This window comes from Tiliqua scincoides, chromosome 1 (genome assembly GCF_035046505.1).
Source record: "Tiliqua scincoides isolate rTilSci1 chromosome 1, rTilSci1.hap2, whole genome shotgun sequence".
Lineage (NCBI taxonomy): Eukaryota > Metazoa > Chordata > Lepidosauria > Squamata > Scincidae > Tiliqua > Tiliqua scincoides.
The window spans coordinates 214819488-214836584 of record NC_089821.1 but is presented as its reverse complement, the minus strand read 5'-3'; the positions used below and the strand labels follow the sequence as shown (position 1 = coordinate 214836584).

Sequence of the window (17097 nt, the reverse complement as noted above, 5' to 3'; positions counted from 1 at the left end):
ACTAGTGTTCTGACAGCAATAATGGCAATCATAAAACACTTTCCAGTGGCATGCGGAGTTGTGAGCTGCTGAAGAGCTGGTAGGGAGGCTGGAGTTTCCCCCCGTGTGCCAACAGACTAGTGAAGGCCCACTGATCCGAGGAAGACTGTAGGAGAGGTGGTGGGGGTGAGAGAATTGGAGAGGCAATGGGGGCGGTGAAGGGGGCAGATTGACAGCCCAACCCAATGCACGTCTACTCATAAGCAAGTCCCATTACTGTCAATGGGGCTTACTCCTAGGAAAGTGTGGATAGGATTGGGCTGTAATTCTGGAAAGGGGGCAGGTTCAGCAGCAACAGCATTCACCAAATCCAAGCTTCCTTCCTGGACCCAATCCCCTGACCACACAGACTTGAGGCAGTAATTTCACTGGTGCAGATCCAAGTAGGTCTGGCTGTGCCTTGGAGGCTTACCCCTGGGTAAGGGCACATTTGTTCTCTTACCCAGAGAAGCTTTGTGACCCCCCACCCCCGCAGGATGCAACACAACTTGTTTTCACATAGCTGCATCTGCAGTGGAGAGGAAAGAATAGGATTGGGCCCTAAGAGGACAACTGGACAAATATTTTATATTTTCATAAATATAACAAAAATAACCACTATTGGACTGTGATGGCAAGCAAACACCAAACTTTGTAAATGAAAGGAGCAGGGAAAATTCACTTTGTGGACTTCAGTGATGCCATTTCATTGCTAATGGGATAGCAAATATGTAAGTCTTTGGCAAGAGTTGACTAAACAAGACCACTGAGTCAGTCTTCTTTCATAGGAGAATGTAGGCATGTTTTCACGAGATAAGCCCAGAGAAATTCCTTCCCTTCCAAATAATTCTTACCAGAGAGAAATGTGCCTGTCCGTTGTAGCTGAAGCTCATTTCCATATATTCAAAGTCACAAACAGAGAATAATACTGAATGACCAAAAGCCTGCCTTGATTTAGAAAAAGAAAAAAAAAGACTTTAAAGATTTCTCACCACAGTCTAGAGTCACATGATTGCATGAACGGAAACAGAAAGCTAAGATTTCTAACGGCCTAATCTTGTCCAGGACTGGCATGCAGAAACGTTCTGTAAAAAGAACCATGTAAAATGGTTCTGGACAGTGTACTGCCAGCAACCAATTTGCACACGCTGCCACAACTGGTGCAGTAGGAAGCCCACTGCCAGACCAGGAAAGGTACGTCCAACAGCATTGGAGGCAGAACAAGGTGGGTAGGGGATGGAACAGGAGAGTTCCCAGGTGAGGCAGGGGGTGGGGAAGGAAGCAGATAGGGAGCGGTAGCACTTGCATATGCCAATAACCTAGCTCCTTCCGTCTCACTTTCTGCCACTGCTTCGCACCTCGAACTTATGCATAAAAAAGCAGGCATATATCCAAAGAGTGCCATGGCAGTGGTGGAGTCTTTCCCTGGTGAGTGAACAATAGTATACTTACCTCAAGGAGACATTCCCCCCTACCTCCAAATTAGGTAGGATTGGGCTGTCCATCAGTCTCACAAGCAAATGGGCAACACAATGGCAAATAAGGTTCAGTATAATTAACAGTCAAGTGACATGCAGTGGGGCAAAACAGTCTGATTTCACATACAAATTGACTGGGCCAAACTGGTGGTGAACAGGAACGTGATTTTGAGGTGAATCAAGTCAAAATCAAGGTACACATTACGTACCAAAATGTATAATCTGCTAGGCCCCTGCATGTTATTATTAAAAGTCAAGTACCAGACTGAGAGGAAAGTTGGATGGAAAGAGGCTTTAACCATTTCCTTCCACTGCAGTCCCAGTAGACCCACAAGAGACAAATTATATCTTAATTTATCATGCAGTTGGGCCCTCTGCTCATGATAGCTGTGAAAAAGGTACATTCTATGCTAGGAATTGTTAGAAAAGGAAATGAAAATAAAACTGCTAGTACTTGGTGCTTTTTTTCTAGAAATCTGTGGCGAGACTGTATTTGGAATACCGTGTAGAGTTCTGGTCAGCCCATGCCAAAAGGGAGATTGGAGAACTGGAGAAATGCAAAAAAGAGCAACTAAAATGATCAGGGGTTTGAATCACATTTTGTTCTTCATAATAGAAAAAAAAAGTCACATCTCCGCTTTGCTGAGCAAATATGGAAAATTTGGTGATCACATTGACCAACTGACCACCCAGTTCAGCTGTAACAGTTGAGGGACACCTTGTAATGTCTAAAATTTGCCACCGTATTCATGAGTATCAGACCCACAACACATTTACATGAGTTCACTAGGATCAGGATTGGGTTTCCCTCAAGATTGGTTTCTACCAATATGCCCTGCTGTGAGTAACTGAGATTCAAGATAACCACTTTTTTCTCTCTCTCCCCAGGCTCTTTGTGCTTTTGAAAGCCTAAAACTTTCCTTGGCTATTTTGTAAACCATGCTGAAGTTAGCATTCTAAATGAAAGGTGCTTTCATTGTTTTAAATCTGTCACCTTGCCATTCCTCTCTGATTACATGAAGAAACTTCATGGCATTCTCTGGGAGAGCAAGTGGTATAGGCATAATGCAGAATTCATGACATATTTTGTTTTATGGCAACACAATTACAGTGGAGCCTGACATCTGCTTTACTGAGAATGAAGGTGCATCGCTCCTGTTTGATAATGCAATCCTATACTTCTGAAACCCCAGTAAGGGTGGCTTAAGAGGTGCCAGTACAATGGCAGCCATGCCAACACAGCCAAATCCCGCACCGCCAGTTCTGCCAACAGATGCATCACAGATGATGGTGAAACACCACATCAATGTACCTTCAATGCTGGCAGGCACAACTATCACCGGAGGAAACCCGCAAACAGAGTGAAGACACTGGAGGGACAGAGGTAGGGCAAGGTGGAGTCAACATATGTCATATCCTAAATCCCCTCCTGAAGACAGACATACCCCAAACATCATCTACATTAGAGATGGCACAGGAATTTTTAAAGCCATTGAAAAGGAAAACACACTCGAAAATCTCAACTCCGACCCCCTCCCGCCCACTTTCCTATGGCAGAGAATAAGATACAACTACACTTTGCAGCCAATCACAGCATACCAACCCTAGCACTAAAACTCGTGCAAAAGAGGCCAGAACTCAGCAGCATGGAGCTATACCTCTCTGGTCTCATATCATGCATTACTTGGAGCATGCATGCATGGAATTCTGGTGATGGAAACTATGGAGAAAGGGCATTTTGTATGCAAAGGGAGCCCCTTGCACAAACAGTCTGCTGCACTCAGCTGTATGGCAAGATACTGTGCTAACAAGTGTCTTCTCAGTATTCTTATTGCAGGGACTCTGTACCAGAAGGGCTCCACAGGCAGACACCTAACCAGAACCTCTGCTCCACCATTCCAAGAGGGGAATAGCTGTGCAATTCATTCCTAGGGGCTGCCCAGGGTGGCATCCCTCATGCAATGGCCACTCAGTGGATCTGCCCCTGCTCCCACCTCCACCCCCACCACCTGCTTGGTTCACCCTGATGGCACTTCCCTGACCACCAATATTGAGGCTAGGCAGCTGCAATGGTTGGTGGGCTGTGTCAAGGTTTCAGGGGGCACTGGCAGAGTTATTGAGAGGACTATACAGTGTGGAGTTGCCTTCCCATACCTCCCATGCTCATATGCATTCTGTCCCATTTTAGCAACATTTGCACACATGTTTGTGAGTCAACTTTACATGTGCTTCTTTCTTTTGAACAAAACAGCAACTGGAGAAGCCACCCCACCACAGATGGTGGTATGTCAGTATTGGGGGAGGCTTGAACACAACCCCAGTCCTGTCTTGTTGGACCTCCCTTTAGTGCAAGTGTTGTGGATCAGTGGTGATCTCTTTGTTCCTGCCTCCAGCACCAGTATTTGCTTTGCAATGTCAACATTCACCCTCTACACAGGTGCCTCTGTTGTATTTTAGCAGTACAGGGCTAGTCAGTGTCACGGGTGAATTCCTCCCTAAAGCAACTGACAAATTAAAAGATAAACCCTTCAAATAAATTGTTTTTTTCCACTTGCCATTTGCTTTTTCAACAAGATTTGAAGGATCTCTCCTGGCACCAATTCCTCAGTGTACTCATCTACTGTACCACGTGGGTGTCTACCTAATGCCGTGCAGACAATTATGCAGTATCCGGGCAGAGAAATGAGCTCTCTCTCTTCCACTCTTCTCCTTCTCACACAACACTCTTCTCTATGTGTATTTTTAAAGATATCACACACTGAATTTCTTTCTAATCACAGCTAGTGAAGAGTATCTTTCGGGGGGGGGGAGAACAGATACAGAAGAAGCATCTTGCTGGCAGAGTTTCCTCTGGATTTGGAGTTTCTGTGCAGGGGAGTACATGCGAGTACATGGAGAAATATTCCAAAATATAGAAAGACACTTGACTCTGACAATGTTTAGTGCTGACAATGAATGATGTGCACCTGCAGCCGCTTAATGCTGTTGCTAAATTATTGTGGTAAGAGGGAATATTTTCATAGCTGTAAGAGACCGAGGAGCGGCTATTGCATTATTTTTTCTGCTGATTTATATGGCTTAAACTAGGCTTTAATGTATCTCATGATCATTTGAAAAAAAATGATGATAAAAGATAATGGTTCTTTGAGGGTGGGAAGTTACACTTAAACACATGTGCTATGTGGATTTTTGAAAAAAGAAAAAGATCATGTGGTATTTTCAAGTGCTTAAGCAGAAGCACACAGAAAGCCTTGGTGCGATGGCAATTACGGGCAAACCCTCCCTTGTTGGCAAACCAACAGGAATGCTAGTTCCCAGGCTGAAGTGTGACAATAGCTGATACAGCACTCTGTGAAGAAGCACCCATTGTTCTCACCCCTGTATGAGATTCTAATGTGGCTTTATCTAAGAACTGAATGTAGCAATGTTGCAAGTACAATAAAAACGCAGGAGGAGGCTAGTAGAATCAGCTTCTCTCTCTCTCTGCACTCTCAACCCTCAATATGTCTGCTGTCTCTTGATTTTCTGTCTGACCATTCATGGCTTCTGCTCTCGCACCTATATCCAGCAACCTGACCCCTGGGCTTTGGTTGCTCCCCCAGGGGTAACTGCAACATCTGGCGCCTCGAACAGGGACATCTAATCCTAGAACAGGGACCTCTAATCCTGGGACAGAGACTTCTGGTCCTAGGACAGAGACTCTCTGCAACAATCAGGTACAGTAGACAGGCTGTCTTGTTTTTTTTATTCAAACAGCTTGTCCGCTGTCTACCTCCCACCTATTGCTTTGACTTTCTATTGCTCTAGCCTCACTCTTACAGCCTTGTGTGTTTTCCAAGCGGCCTTGCGTCGCAACCTTTGGATTTCTTTTGTCTCTCTGACTTCTCACTGCATTTGCTTTTACAAGCATCTGATTTTGAGGTTTATTTGCTTCTCAGCAACTTTGTGGCTATGCTAGGTGCCCAGACGTGGGCCAGCCAAGTATGGCAGACAAATTGCTTTGCTTTCTGCTTTGCTTTATTCAGCAACCTGTTATAGACTGCTCCCATTCATTGCTTCATCTGAACCTGGGAACAACAGGGACCCTCTGCAACTTCTAGCAATGGCACAGAGACTTCTGGCACCCTGGCATAGGAACCCTTGCTTTTTCTTATTTCTAGCAGCCTGACTTTTTTTGTTGTTCCCCATTCGCAGCTACATCTAGCACAGCAAATGGGGATCCTTTCTTGCTCTGGCTTCTGCGCCCCATCAAGCAGTCCTTGACTTCCGGGGTCTCGGGCTGCTTCCCAGGTAGCATTATTGCTACATCTAGCGCAGCAGACAGAGACTTTCTGCAATGAGCGAGTATAGTAGAGCCAGGTGGTCTTGATCAAACGGCCTGTCCTCTGCCTCCGAACTCATTGCCTTGACTTGCTCCAATTCTAACTGTCAAACCCTCAGAGTGCTTCTCTTTAGCACTCTCCCTCAGGCAACAAGGTACAGTCTTGTGTGTCTCCCATCAAGCACCAAGGCCCCAAAAAGCCTTGGGTGCTTCCCAGAGCAGCATTCTGCGCTGCTACATCAGGCGCCCAGCCCGTGGGGCCAAGAAAATCGCTTATCAACGCCCGGCAAGGGTTAAAAAGCTCATTCATCTTTCAAGATCCCAATGGTAAGCATAAGTACTTAGGTAAGTATAAAAATAGTACAAGCCTTCGGCTACACACTTTTTATACTCTTTTCTATATCAAGTAGCCTGTTTCAGGTTGCTTCCCATTCATTGCTTCACATGACCCTGAAACAGGGGCCATGTTTCGTCTGACCCTGAAAGAGGGGCCACGACAACAGCTATCTTACCCGCCTTGCACAGGTTACTCATCCTGACTTCAGGATCCAGGTAAGTATAGCATTGGTAAGTATGGGTACAAGCTTATCAATACCGCAGCAATGATTTACTGTTTCTCTTTAGTAAAGCTCAGCACCATGTTTCCTCCCAAGAGGTCACAGACTTAATTTACCATCCAAACTTACGCTCTACAAGTAGAGCTGCAAACACAGACAGAGGAAATAAACCGTGCTACAAGCCCTCTTCCGCCAGACTATATATCAGCTTATATTTCTCTTTTTCCTCCTCTGCACCAACCCAGCTAGAACAAGCAGCCATCCCATATAGAAACCATGGCTCAAAATGCAATAGCATCAAAAAACTTAATAGCAAAAGAGTCTTTAAAGCTGTCCATAGTTTTCCCTGTAAAACAAGGTCAGAATGCCCAAAGGCAAACAGTCAAAAAAAGAAAACTCTCCCCCATTCTGTGCCAAAAGAGGTACAGATTACATTTAAAAACAGTTAGCATCACTAGCACAGATGCTAAAGAATTACAAAAAGGTACAAAACATACATATCTTTTGGTTCCCTATGGTTGGAAGTTCCTAAGAACCCCTGCACAGAATGCAGTAATATTCCAACCACTTAAAAAGAAAGCCAGAAGTATCATTAGCTAAGTTTTTTCCAAAAGCATGCTAAACAGCCCAAAGCATGTTAAATAGCCCAACTTCATGTCAGCTGAGCGTAAATTGAGCCTTATAGCCATTTATCATATGGATTTTAATAGCAGGTTCCCAAATAAATCCTTTTTTCTTATAAGACCTGCCTTAAATTTCATAACAGTTTAGTTTTTATATAGTATCAAAAAAGGTGCAAACACAAGCACTTTATTTGTAGTAAAGAGTATAAAGTGTTATTATTTCATGTTGTACCTGCAACACCTAAATTAAAAGTCCCCCAACAGTTAACTTTAGTGTAATTGCAACATTTGAAAGCAACATTTGCAACAATTGTTAAAACTACTGTTTGACCACCTTAAGAAAGGTCAAAATCCTGCAACACAAGCTATTTTCCCCCCAGATGTTTAAATAGCTTTATTGTTTATCTAACTTCTCAAAGAATGTGTTTTTCTATTAAAAAGCCATCATTTTCCTTGTTAGAAAAAGTAGGGAGCAAGCAATAAGACTTCAAAGTCAAGAAGTCTTAACAATCACTCTACCCATTATAAAAAACACAGAGTTAAGATTTTAAGCTTGCCCAAGTAACACAGGCAAATCTCTCTTTAAAACCAGTCAGATGCTCAATCCCCATTGCTAAAGTGGTTATATACCAAAGGGAAGGTCAGTAAAACCAGTTCTGATCCTCAAACTGCTACCAACAAGCTAAACTCACCCCTCCCTTTCAGCTTAGTTTGTAGTAGTTCCCAAATTTTTCAGTGTTTCTCATTCCACACACCTTTCAGAACAGCAACCATCAGCCATTTTACCCATCAGCAGCAGTTATCACAGCTCTAAAGTCAAACTAAACCATATTTTAGTTTAGTTTTAGTCAGAGTTATATCTTTTTTTTTTTAAGATGTTTATGTAAAGGTAATAACAAAGCTATTCAGGCTTTTTAAAAGTCTCCCTGTTCCCATAGCTTTGACTGATTCTATCCTGTTCCATCAGAAACCTTTTCTGATCCAAAGGCTTTCATCAGGCCCTTAAAGGACCTCCCTGAATTCACCAAGAAAATGATTTTCTGATCCCATTCTGCTTCATCAAAAAATTTCTCCTAATCCCATAGTTTAAATTCATCAGGAAAAAGATTTTTTGATCCCATTCTGTTTCATCAGAAAATGATTTTCTAGTCTCATTCTGTTCCATCAAAAAATTTTTTCTCTAGTTCCATAATTCTAATCAAGCCCTTAAGGCCTTTTTGTTTTATTCTTATATGTTTCTTAATTCCATACTGATACCATGCCTTTTTATTTATCAGTTTATAAAATGTTAGTTAAACAATTGTTTTGTAAAGTTAGCCAAGAATGCCATATTGATCTTTCTTCTGTTACCTGTATATATGCCTGTTTTCATTGTTTTAAGCCTTCTTTTGGTTTCCACATGTTAGAAAGTATGTTAAGTTAAATGTCCAAGCAAGTTCAAAACTAAAAGTCAAACGGATTGCTGAACTTGGCTGTGTGCCCAGTGTTCTCAACACAATAGATAAAATACAAACATAGTGAATGTTCCTTTGTTTTCAAACTACAAAAAACTTTTTGGTTTGAAAGCATCTTCAAACCACAGGAAAAAATATATATATCTTCCCTGTCCTGTGTGCTTTTAAAAATTAGTCTTTCCTTTTAACACACAGGCTCAGCAGCATAGTTTTAAGCTCAGACTTCATATACAAGTAAATAGCTATCCAATATTTTTCAGAGCAGCAAGCATGCATAACAGTATTCACACCAGCTCTCTTTATATTCTTATTCTTTATTTCAAATCAGTTTTAGTGTATACATAACTGGCAGATAATAATATTTTAAATTAGTTGTGGTGGTTTAACTATATCAAAAAAGCAACACAGCCAGTTCAAAGATCAAGTTCTCACAAAACGTGCAAAAGATAGTGTTTTAGCAACAGTTATGTTGCATTTCTAAGGCCAAAGTAAGTCATACGATAGTTATGGGACATGAGGTCATTGTGATTGAAAGTGCAATGCCATTTGCTGACTGCAGGAGGTATATGATAATTGTATGTGTAAGATGGAACAACAAAATTGTCTCCAGTAAAAAATGTATGTGTTTCCAAGAAAGAACCCCACATTGTAATAACACACACACACACAAGCTTTTCTCTTCTTCTCACTTCTGAATCTCACACATACTCAATGCTTAAATATAAATCCCTTAAGATGTTAATATGACTTCACTCACTCTCAACTCTAACACTCTCTCAATGCTTAGAAATGTTCCCTTAAGAAGCTGTGTTAACCTTTTATTGAATTCTAACTATTATATTCATTCTCAATGCTTAAAAATAATCCCTTAAGATGTTTAAACAACTAAAGGCCTAAGAATAATCACCACTTCTAAATAATCAGTTTGTTTTCAAACCTAAGCATATCTCCTATAACATCTTAGACCTTGCAACACACATACACAGTGCATCTTACAAATTTTCTATTTAAATAATTAAAAAATGAGGGATATGAGATCACTAAAATATATTTCAGCAACACCTTAGCAGGCTCAGAAGCCCCCTGTCTTAAATGCAAATATAATGTGCTTTTACCCCCCATGTGTTTTTACACATAATTGTTGGACCCAGAGTCAAAAGGCAAGCTTCATTAATAACCTAGCAGCAAAGTTCTGCTATTTTGTTTATTTTCACAGAAACGAAGATGCGTGGCACTAAAGTTTCCTGAAGACATCCAGTAAACCAAGAACCCCTAATAAAAAGTTCAATGTTGTTGTTTTTATGTTTGTTTTTGCTTTTTATAATTGTGTTAAAAGATAGTCATTTAGCACCCCCTTAAGGGAGTGCATAGTATGTAACCAAGTTTTTAAACTTTCCCAATGTTTGCATAGCTCATGATGCAATGTCTTATAATGTAAATGTAATTCATAGTGAAATCCCAATGTCCATTTTGCATGGTGTTATGACCCCACAATGCCAACCTAAAGTCTTCTTGTTTGGCTAACAAAGCCTACACTGATTTCATGAAATGCTATCTCAAAATTTAAATAAATAAAAAGGGGGACAATGTGGTATTTTCAAGTGCTTAAGCAGAAGCACACAGAAAGCCTTGGTGCGATGGCAATTACGGGCAAACCCTCCCTTGTTGGCAAACCAACAGGAATGCTAGTTCCCAGGCTGAAGTGTGACAATAGCTGATACAGCACTCTGTGAAGAAGCACCCATTGTTCTCACCCCTGTATGAGATTCTAATGTGGCTTTATCTAAGAACTGAATGTAGCAATGTTGCAAGTACAATAAAAACGCAGGAGGAGGCTAGTAGAATCAGCTTCTCTCTCTCTCTGCACTCTCAACCCTCAATATGTCTGCTGTCTCTTGATTTTCTGTCTGACCATTCATGGCTTCTGCTCTCGCACCTATATCCAGCAACCTGACCCCTGGGCTTTGGTTGCTCCCCCAGGGGTAACTGCAACAGATCAAGAATGGAAGTGAAAAAATTTAAACACTAGTAGTTATTTTCCCTAAATTCCTAGTCACACTCGTGTCTATCCTCAGCATCTCTCAAATGTAGAGTTGCCAAAGCGAGGATGCTGAGGTCATTGTAATGAGCTGGACAGGTTGTAGCAGGATGTGGATAAGCACATTATTATAGAGTTACAGGGCAGGACCAGTGAGCTGAATGAGAGGCAAACCTCTCCCACATCACTCCTAGCTTTCCCTTTTCCCTTACAATTTAGAGCTGGTCTCAGTTATCTCAGAGCCCAATCCTATGCACGTCTGCTCAGAAGTAAGGCCCACTGTGGTCAAAAGGGCTTACTCCCAGGAATGTGTGGATAGGATTGTAGCCCCAGTCATTTATATTAGTTAAACTGAATTTGCACCCACTATTCATAGTAGTGCATTGTTGTTGGCAACCTTCAGTCTCGAGAGACTATGGTATCGCGCTCTGAAAGGTGGTTTTGGAACATTGTCTAGTGTGGCTGAAAAGGCCAATTCGGGAGTGACAATCCCTTCCACAATGGGAGCAAGTGCAGTCTGTCCCTGGTCTGTCTCCCTGGCTATGGGCCTTCCTTCTTTGCCTCTTTGCCTCTTTGCCTCAGACTGTTGGCCAAGTGTCTCTTCAAACTGGGAAAGGTCATGCTGCACAGCCTGCCTCCAAGCGGGCCGCTCAGAGGCCAGGGTTTCCCACTTGTTGAGGTCCACTCCTAAGGCCTTCAGATCCCTCTTGCAGATGTCCTTGTATCGCAGCTGAGGTCTACCTGTAGGGCGCTTTCCTTGCACGAGTTCTCCATAGAGGAGATCCTTTGGGATCCACCCATCATCCATTCTCACGACATGACTGAGCCAACGCAGGCGTCTCTGTTTCAGCAGTGCATACATGCTAGGGATTCCAGCACGTTCCAGGACTGTGTTGTTAGGAACTTTGTCCTGCCAGGTGGTGCCGAGAATGCGTCGGAGGCAGCGCATGTGGAAAGCGTTCAGTTTCCTCTCCTGTTGTGAGCAAAGAGTCCATGACTCGCTGCAGTACAGAAGTGCACTCAGGACGCAAGCTCTGTAGACCTGAATCTTGGTATGTTCCGTCAGCTTCTTGTTGGACCAGACTCTCTTTGGTGGTTGACAACCTTCAGTCTCGAAAGACTATGGTATAAGCTTACAGCACCCGGTATTCCCAGGCGGTCTCCCATCCAAGTACTAACCAGGCCTGATCCTGCTTAGCTTTCAAGATCAGACGAGATCGGGCATGTGCAGGGTAACAGTTGCTGTGTAGACTCTCTTTGTGAGTCTGGAAAATGTGGTAGCTGCTTTACCGATGCGCTTGTTTAGTTTGGTATCGAGAGAATGAGTGTCAGAGATCGTTGAGCCAAGGTATACAATGTCATGGACAACCTCCAGTTCATGCGCAGAGATTGTAATGCAGGGAGGTGAGTCCACATCCTGAACCATGACCTGTGTTTTCTTCAGGCTGATCGTCAGTCCAAAATCTTGGCAGGCCTTGCTAAAACAATCCATGAGCTGCTGGAGATCTTTGGCAGAGTGGGTAGTGACAGCTGCATCGTCGGCAAAGAGGAAGTCACGCAGACATTTCAGCTGAACTTTGGACTTTGCTCTCAGTCTGGAGAGCAAAGTATTCATAGTAGTATAATCTCAAAAAATGGAAAGGACAGAGATTCCAATGCCCCCGTACACCGATGGTGAGTTTTCTCAACTCTTTTCAGAGCTCACCTGCACTTACACAGGAACATATGCAAGGAAAATCTCAACAGCCCACTTCTCTGCTGAAAAATAGTGCTACAGTAAGGGGGGGGGAGAGGAAGGAGCTGCTTAACTCTTTCTTGTCCACTGCTTTTTTACAATGTATGGTATGTGTTCCCTTCCTTATACGTACAAAAACCAGTAATAGATTATATGGAAAACTACTGGTAGGTCATAGCTTAACCCCATCTTTCGACAGCACAGAATATAAATCTAATGGCACAATCCTATGCCCAAGTAGCACTGACGTCCTGTTACATTGGCACAAAGTCTGAACAGCATATATTCAGCCCATTCAGCACAACAGGGGAGGGGGAAACAAAAACCTGAACAACTCCATGCTGGTGCAGCCTTCCCAATGACTCCACCAGTGGCTATAGAAACCCTCACACTACCCACCAGCCATGGGGTGGCAGCCTCATGTTGGACAGATGTGCAAGGAGCCAATCACCACAAGCAACTCATCCTCACCACTTCTAGTGTTTCTGAGGTATAGCATTGGGCTGTCCATAACATGTGATATGGTACAGGAATGGGGAAGAGTTGTAAAGTTCTTTACAAACTGATTGCAAATCTTAAGGTTTAGCACTTGCCAGTGAAGAAGGCAGAACTGAGATTACATTGACCGTATTTTTGCAGGGCGGTGAAGCCAGAGAACCAGCAGATCATGGTCCCATCATTAATGTTGAGAATTCCTATATGAAAAACATTCATCAAAAGCTTGCTGGATCTCTCTCCTCATTCTGTTTTTACTTTCAGGATGATTGGATTTTGAGCAAGAAACTCATGGCCCGATCCTAACCAAAGCCTGCACCAACAGAACGTGTATTCTGCTGGTGCAGACTGCCGCAAAAGTGCTGTAAAGCACTTTATGGCAGTGTAGGGAAGTAGCGCACTGGTGGAATGGCCAGAACAATGGAGGCCCACTGGAACAGGTACAGGGGGTGGAATGGGAAGAAGATGAGGCAGATATGGGCAGATCGGTCCAGGGAAGGGGCAAGTTTAGTGGGAGTGGCACATGCCAAATTCCAACCCCCTTCCCAGGCCTGATATGCCTGCAAGGGGCAACTCAGACTTGTGCCAGCAATATCGCAGGTGCAGGTCCAAGTTGACTCATAGAGACTTATCCCAGGGCAAAGGGACAAATGTCCCCTTATCCTGATGAGACCTCCAGCAGCCAAAAATTTCTGTCGGCATAGCCTGTGACCACACTACTGCATCGCTGCGCAGGGATTGAGTTAGGATTAGACTGTTAATGACTCACATTGCCACTGAACTCAGGAACATCATATATGTCTAAGCCATTCTATAATGCCAATCAACAATTAATGCAGAAAAATGGGACAGACATCTAAATACATGCCATAATAAACACAGAAACCCTCATGAAGAAGCCTGTCTTCATAAGTAGGAAACTACTGCCATCTTCTGAACAAAACCAAAAATTACTCTACAGCATTCCTTTCTTGGAGTTTAATAGTACATAACCAAAAGTAAATTTGGGTAACAAAGCTTTTTCTTTTGGGATTAAAATTATTATTTTAATTAAGTATAGTTGAACAAAGTTCTAGTAAAGAAGCTGTGAATACTAGTATAGGCCCACAGACTGCTTGGGGATGATCAGATGCGGCAATGATCGAAAAATTACTTCCTTTTCTAATAATTTGTGAGGTCACTATCTAAGATGGGGAAGGGAACTCACCCCATAAAAAACTGAATACTTAAGGAACTTATGATCTACTTTCGCTAATTAGAAATTGAACTAATTAATTGAAAAAGTCAGGAAAGCAAGTGATTGGATCAGTTTAGAATATGATTAACAAAATTAGTCAAATTGCCAAGGATGCTGATGAAACCACAGCAACTGTTACCCTGCAGGTGCCCAATCTCGTCTGATCTCAGAAGCTAAGCAGGGTCAGGCCTGGTTAGTACTTGGATGGGAGACCGCCTGGGAATACTGGGTGCTGTAGGCTTATACCATAGTCTTTCGAGACTGAAGGTTGCCAACCAACCTGATGAATCCTCAGAGACTTCACTGATTTTGTTAATCAGATTTTTGCATATGTTACAAGAAAGTTTATCTGGTTTCAGAAGGAAACCAGAAGGTACATTGCACACCCTGGGCAGGCATTGTGAGGCTCCTGAGACAGCACTGACTGCTGTAAAGTATTCAGCACCTGTTGCAAAAGGTGCTCCAAGAACATGTGAGTTCATGTGCTGCTGGGAGTACTAGCAGGAAGGCCTGAGCCTTCCCACCCCCACCATTGCCAACATCAAAACCAAGTGGGGAAGGGGCGTACTGGGGGAGGCCGCGGGAGGGGGGGAGTCAGTCATGGATGGCCCACACAGGATCTTATCACCTCTAGTAGCAGCCTCCCTACCCCCTTTCTCTGTAAGACTTGCACTGGCAAACTTACTGATGCAGATCTGAGGAGCCCCATTGCAGGTTAGGAAGCTTAAATGGGGATAATGGGATTAAAAATTTGGTGTCACTGTGATGGTGAGGGGCAGAATAAGATTGGGCTGTGAGTCATTGTTATTTTTCGCCATATTCCAGAAAGAAAGGGTTGAGGCTGAGAGAAAGCAGCTTGCCCAAAGCTACCTAGTAAGCTCATAGCACTGTCAAAATCTGAACAATTTTCCCAAATCACATATCATGCTCTTAGCTTACACAGCACATTAACCAATACAATTAAGCATAACTGGTAACCATCTCATAATTCATAACTATGTATATTGAGTACCTAAGGCTGAAATTTAATGCAGATGAAACGAACTGTGTTGAGATATTCTGTGTTGAGATATATTCTATATCTATATCTCGTATTCTATAAAACGTTATGGCCAAATAACCAGAAAAGGAAAACACAGCTGCCTTATGTAACAAAAAGTGAATTTTCTTAACTCAGAACTGACTAATGAGACTGATTGTTCTGAAAGCCAATGAACTGTTATTATGACACAGCAGGGAACCAATAAGGTGTTAGTACGAGTCAGCCCTCATTTCCATGTATCAGAGCTAATGCTAGAACTCTTATTCCGTTGTATGTCATCCAGTTGGCCACAGGTTTTTTGTGGGTTACTGATTCGTTGGGTGACCTGTACTGCTATCTATTAAAATTAAAAAGTTAATGGGGGTGACACCAAGCTAAGTGATGCCACTGCAGTTTGGCTGTGCATATGATATTGTGATTTATTCTGTAAGGTCTGGTACGAGAAGAGGTTCATCACGGGAGTGATGCAATGTGCTCTCGCACTGGGTGTCATGAACCCTAGTGATGCCTCTGATCCACATGGCAGAAAGTCACCAGGATGGAAGACAAAGGGGACTTAGATCAACTTCAGCAGAACTGACACACAAGGGAAAGGAACTCTTACAAATTTTGTTTTCTGAAACAGAAAGAAGGAATAGCCATTAAAACAGTCATAAAATACAATGACAACTGCCTTATTTCTCTGCATTCATGGCTATTGCTGTTGTCAGGTACCTGGCACAGGGGAGGGAAAGAAAGAACAAATTGGATGTGTGGCTTCTTGGTCACTCTAAAAGAAAAGGTGAAACATAGGAAGGAAATATTTGGAAGTTTAAGTACTCTCGGTCAGAAATGTTCTAATGATCTTATTTGTGAGAGAATAGGGTGGTGCACAGATCATCTTCATCAGCCCAGTCCTAACCAAACTTTCAGTGCTGATGCAGCTGCAAAGCAGCCCTGTTCCCTTACCTTGAGGAGGCCTCTGTGACTGCTCCCCTCCCCCCACTGCAGAATGCAGCCTGTGCCCTGTTGGCAGGGTTGCATCAGCACTGGAAAGTTGGTTAGGATTGGGCTGAATGTCCCTTCACACCTACAAGTCTGCTTGCAGACTAAGGGCCCAATCCTATCCAACTTTCCAGAACCAATGCAGCAGTGCTAATGGGGCATGCGCTGCATCCTGTGATGGGGAGGCAGTCATGTAGGTCTCCTCATGGTCAGGTAACATTTGTTCCCTTACCTCAGTGCTGCATTGCAGCTGCATCAGTGCTAGAAAGTTGGGTAGGACTGGGCCCTGAATACCACCAATAACTATATCATCATGCACATGTACAAAGGATCAGTGGCATAGCCCAGGGTGGGTATAAAAATAGCCAGTTATGCAGTGGGAAAGTCACACCTTGGACTCAACATCTAGTCTGCCCAGTGATCACCTCATAAGAAGAGCCCTGCTGGATCCTGTTGTATGGTAGCAGTTGTGGGTTGTTAATAATAATAATAATAATAATAATAATAATAATAATAATAATAATAAACTTTATTTTTATCCCGCCCTTCTCCCCAAAGGGACCCAGCTGGGTTTATCTACCCACAGCTGCCAGCTGCCTAGTTTCCTTTGTGCACATTATGGATATCAGTGGTGGAACAATGGCAATGATGGCTGAGAAATAGATTCGTAGTGAAAGCAGGTGCCTATCCAGCCAGTACTTGCCTCTCCAGCTATTAAGGCTGCAAGCCTATCCACACTTACCTGGGAGTAAGATCCATTGACTATAATGGACTTACTTCTGAGTAGAAATGCATAGGATGGGGCTCTAAGGCTGCAATCCTAGCCACACTTTCCTGGGAGTCAGCTCCATTGACTATAATGGACTTACTTCTGAGTAAACAGGTCCAAGCTGACCCCGAAAAGGCCCAAGGGGCTCACGGGTGGTCCCTGCAGCAAACCTAGCGCAAGCGCGCATGGTGCGCTCTGCAACCTGGAGACTTCGAGGAAACTTTGTGCGGGGAGGGCGGGCAGGAAAGGCGGCGGGGCGGGCGGAGCTTGCCGTGGGCCTCCCCCTTCCCCAGCGCGGGCGGTGCCTGGAGAGGGCGGCGGAGCGGCGCCTGCCTGGGAGCTGTTC

At 43.3% G+C, this 17097-nt stretch overlaps 1 long non-coding RNA gene across 1 annotated transcript in view; it reads right to left on the bottom strand.

Moving 5' to 3' along the window:
* Positions 1-16928, bottom strand: part of LOC136636874 (uncharacterized) — a 41768-nt gene extending 24840 nt beyond the window's left edge. Inside the window, exon 1 of the long non-coding RNA XR_010793560.1 lies at positions 16852-16928. This is a non-coding gene — a long non-coding RNA (uncharacterized lncRNA). The remainder of the gene's footprint in view (positions 1-16851) is intronic.
* Between the last annotated feature and the right edge of the window lie 169 nt (positions 16929-17097).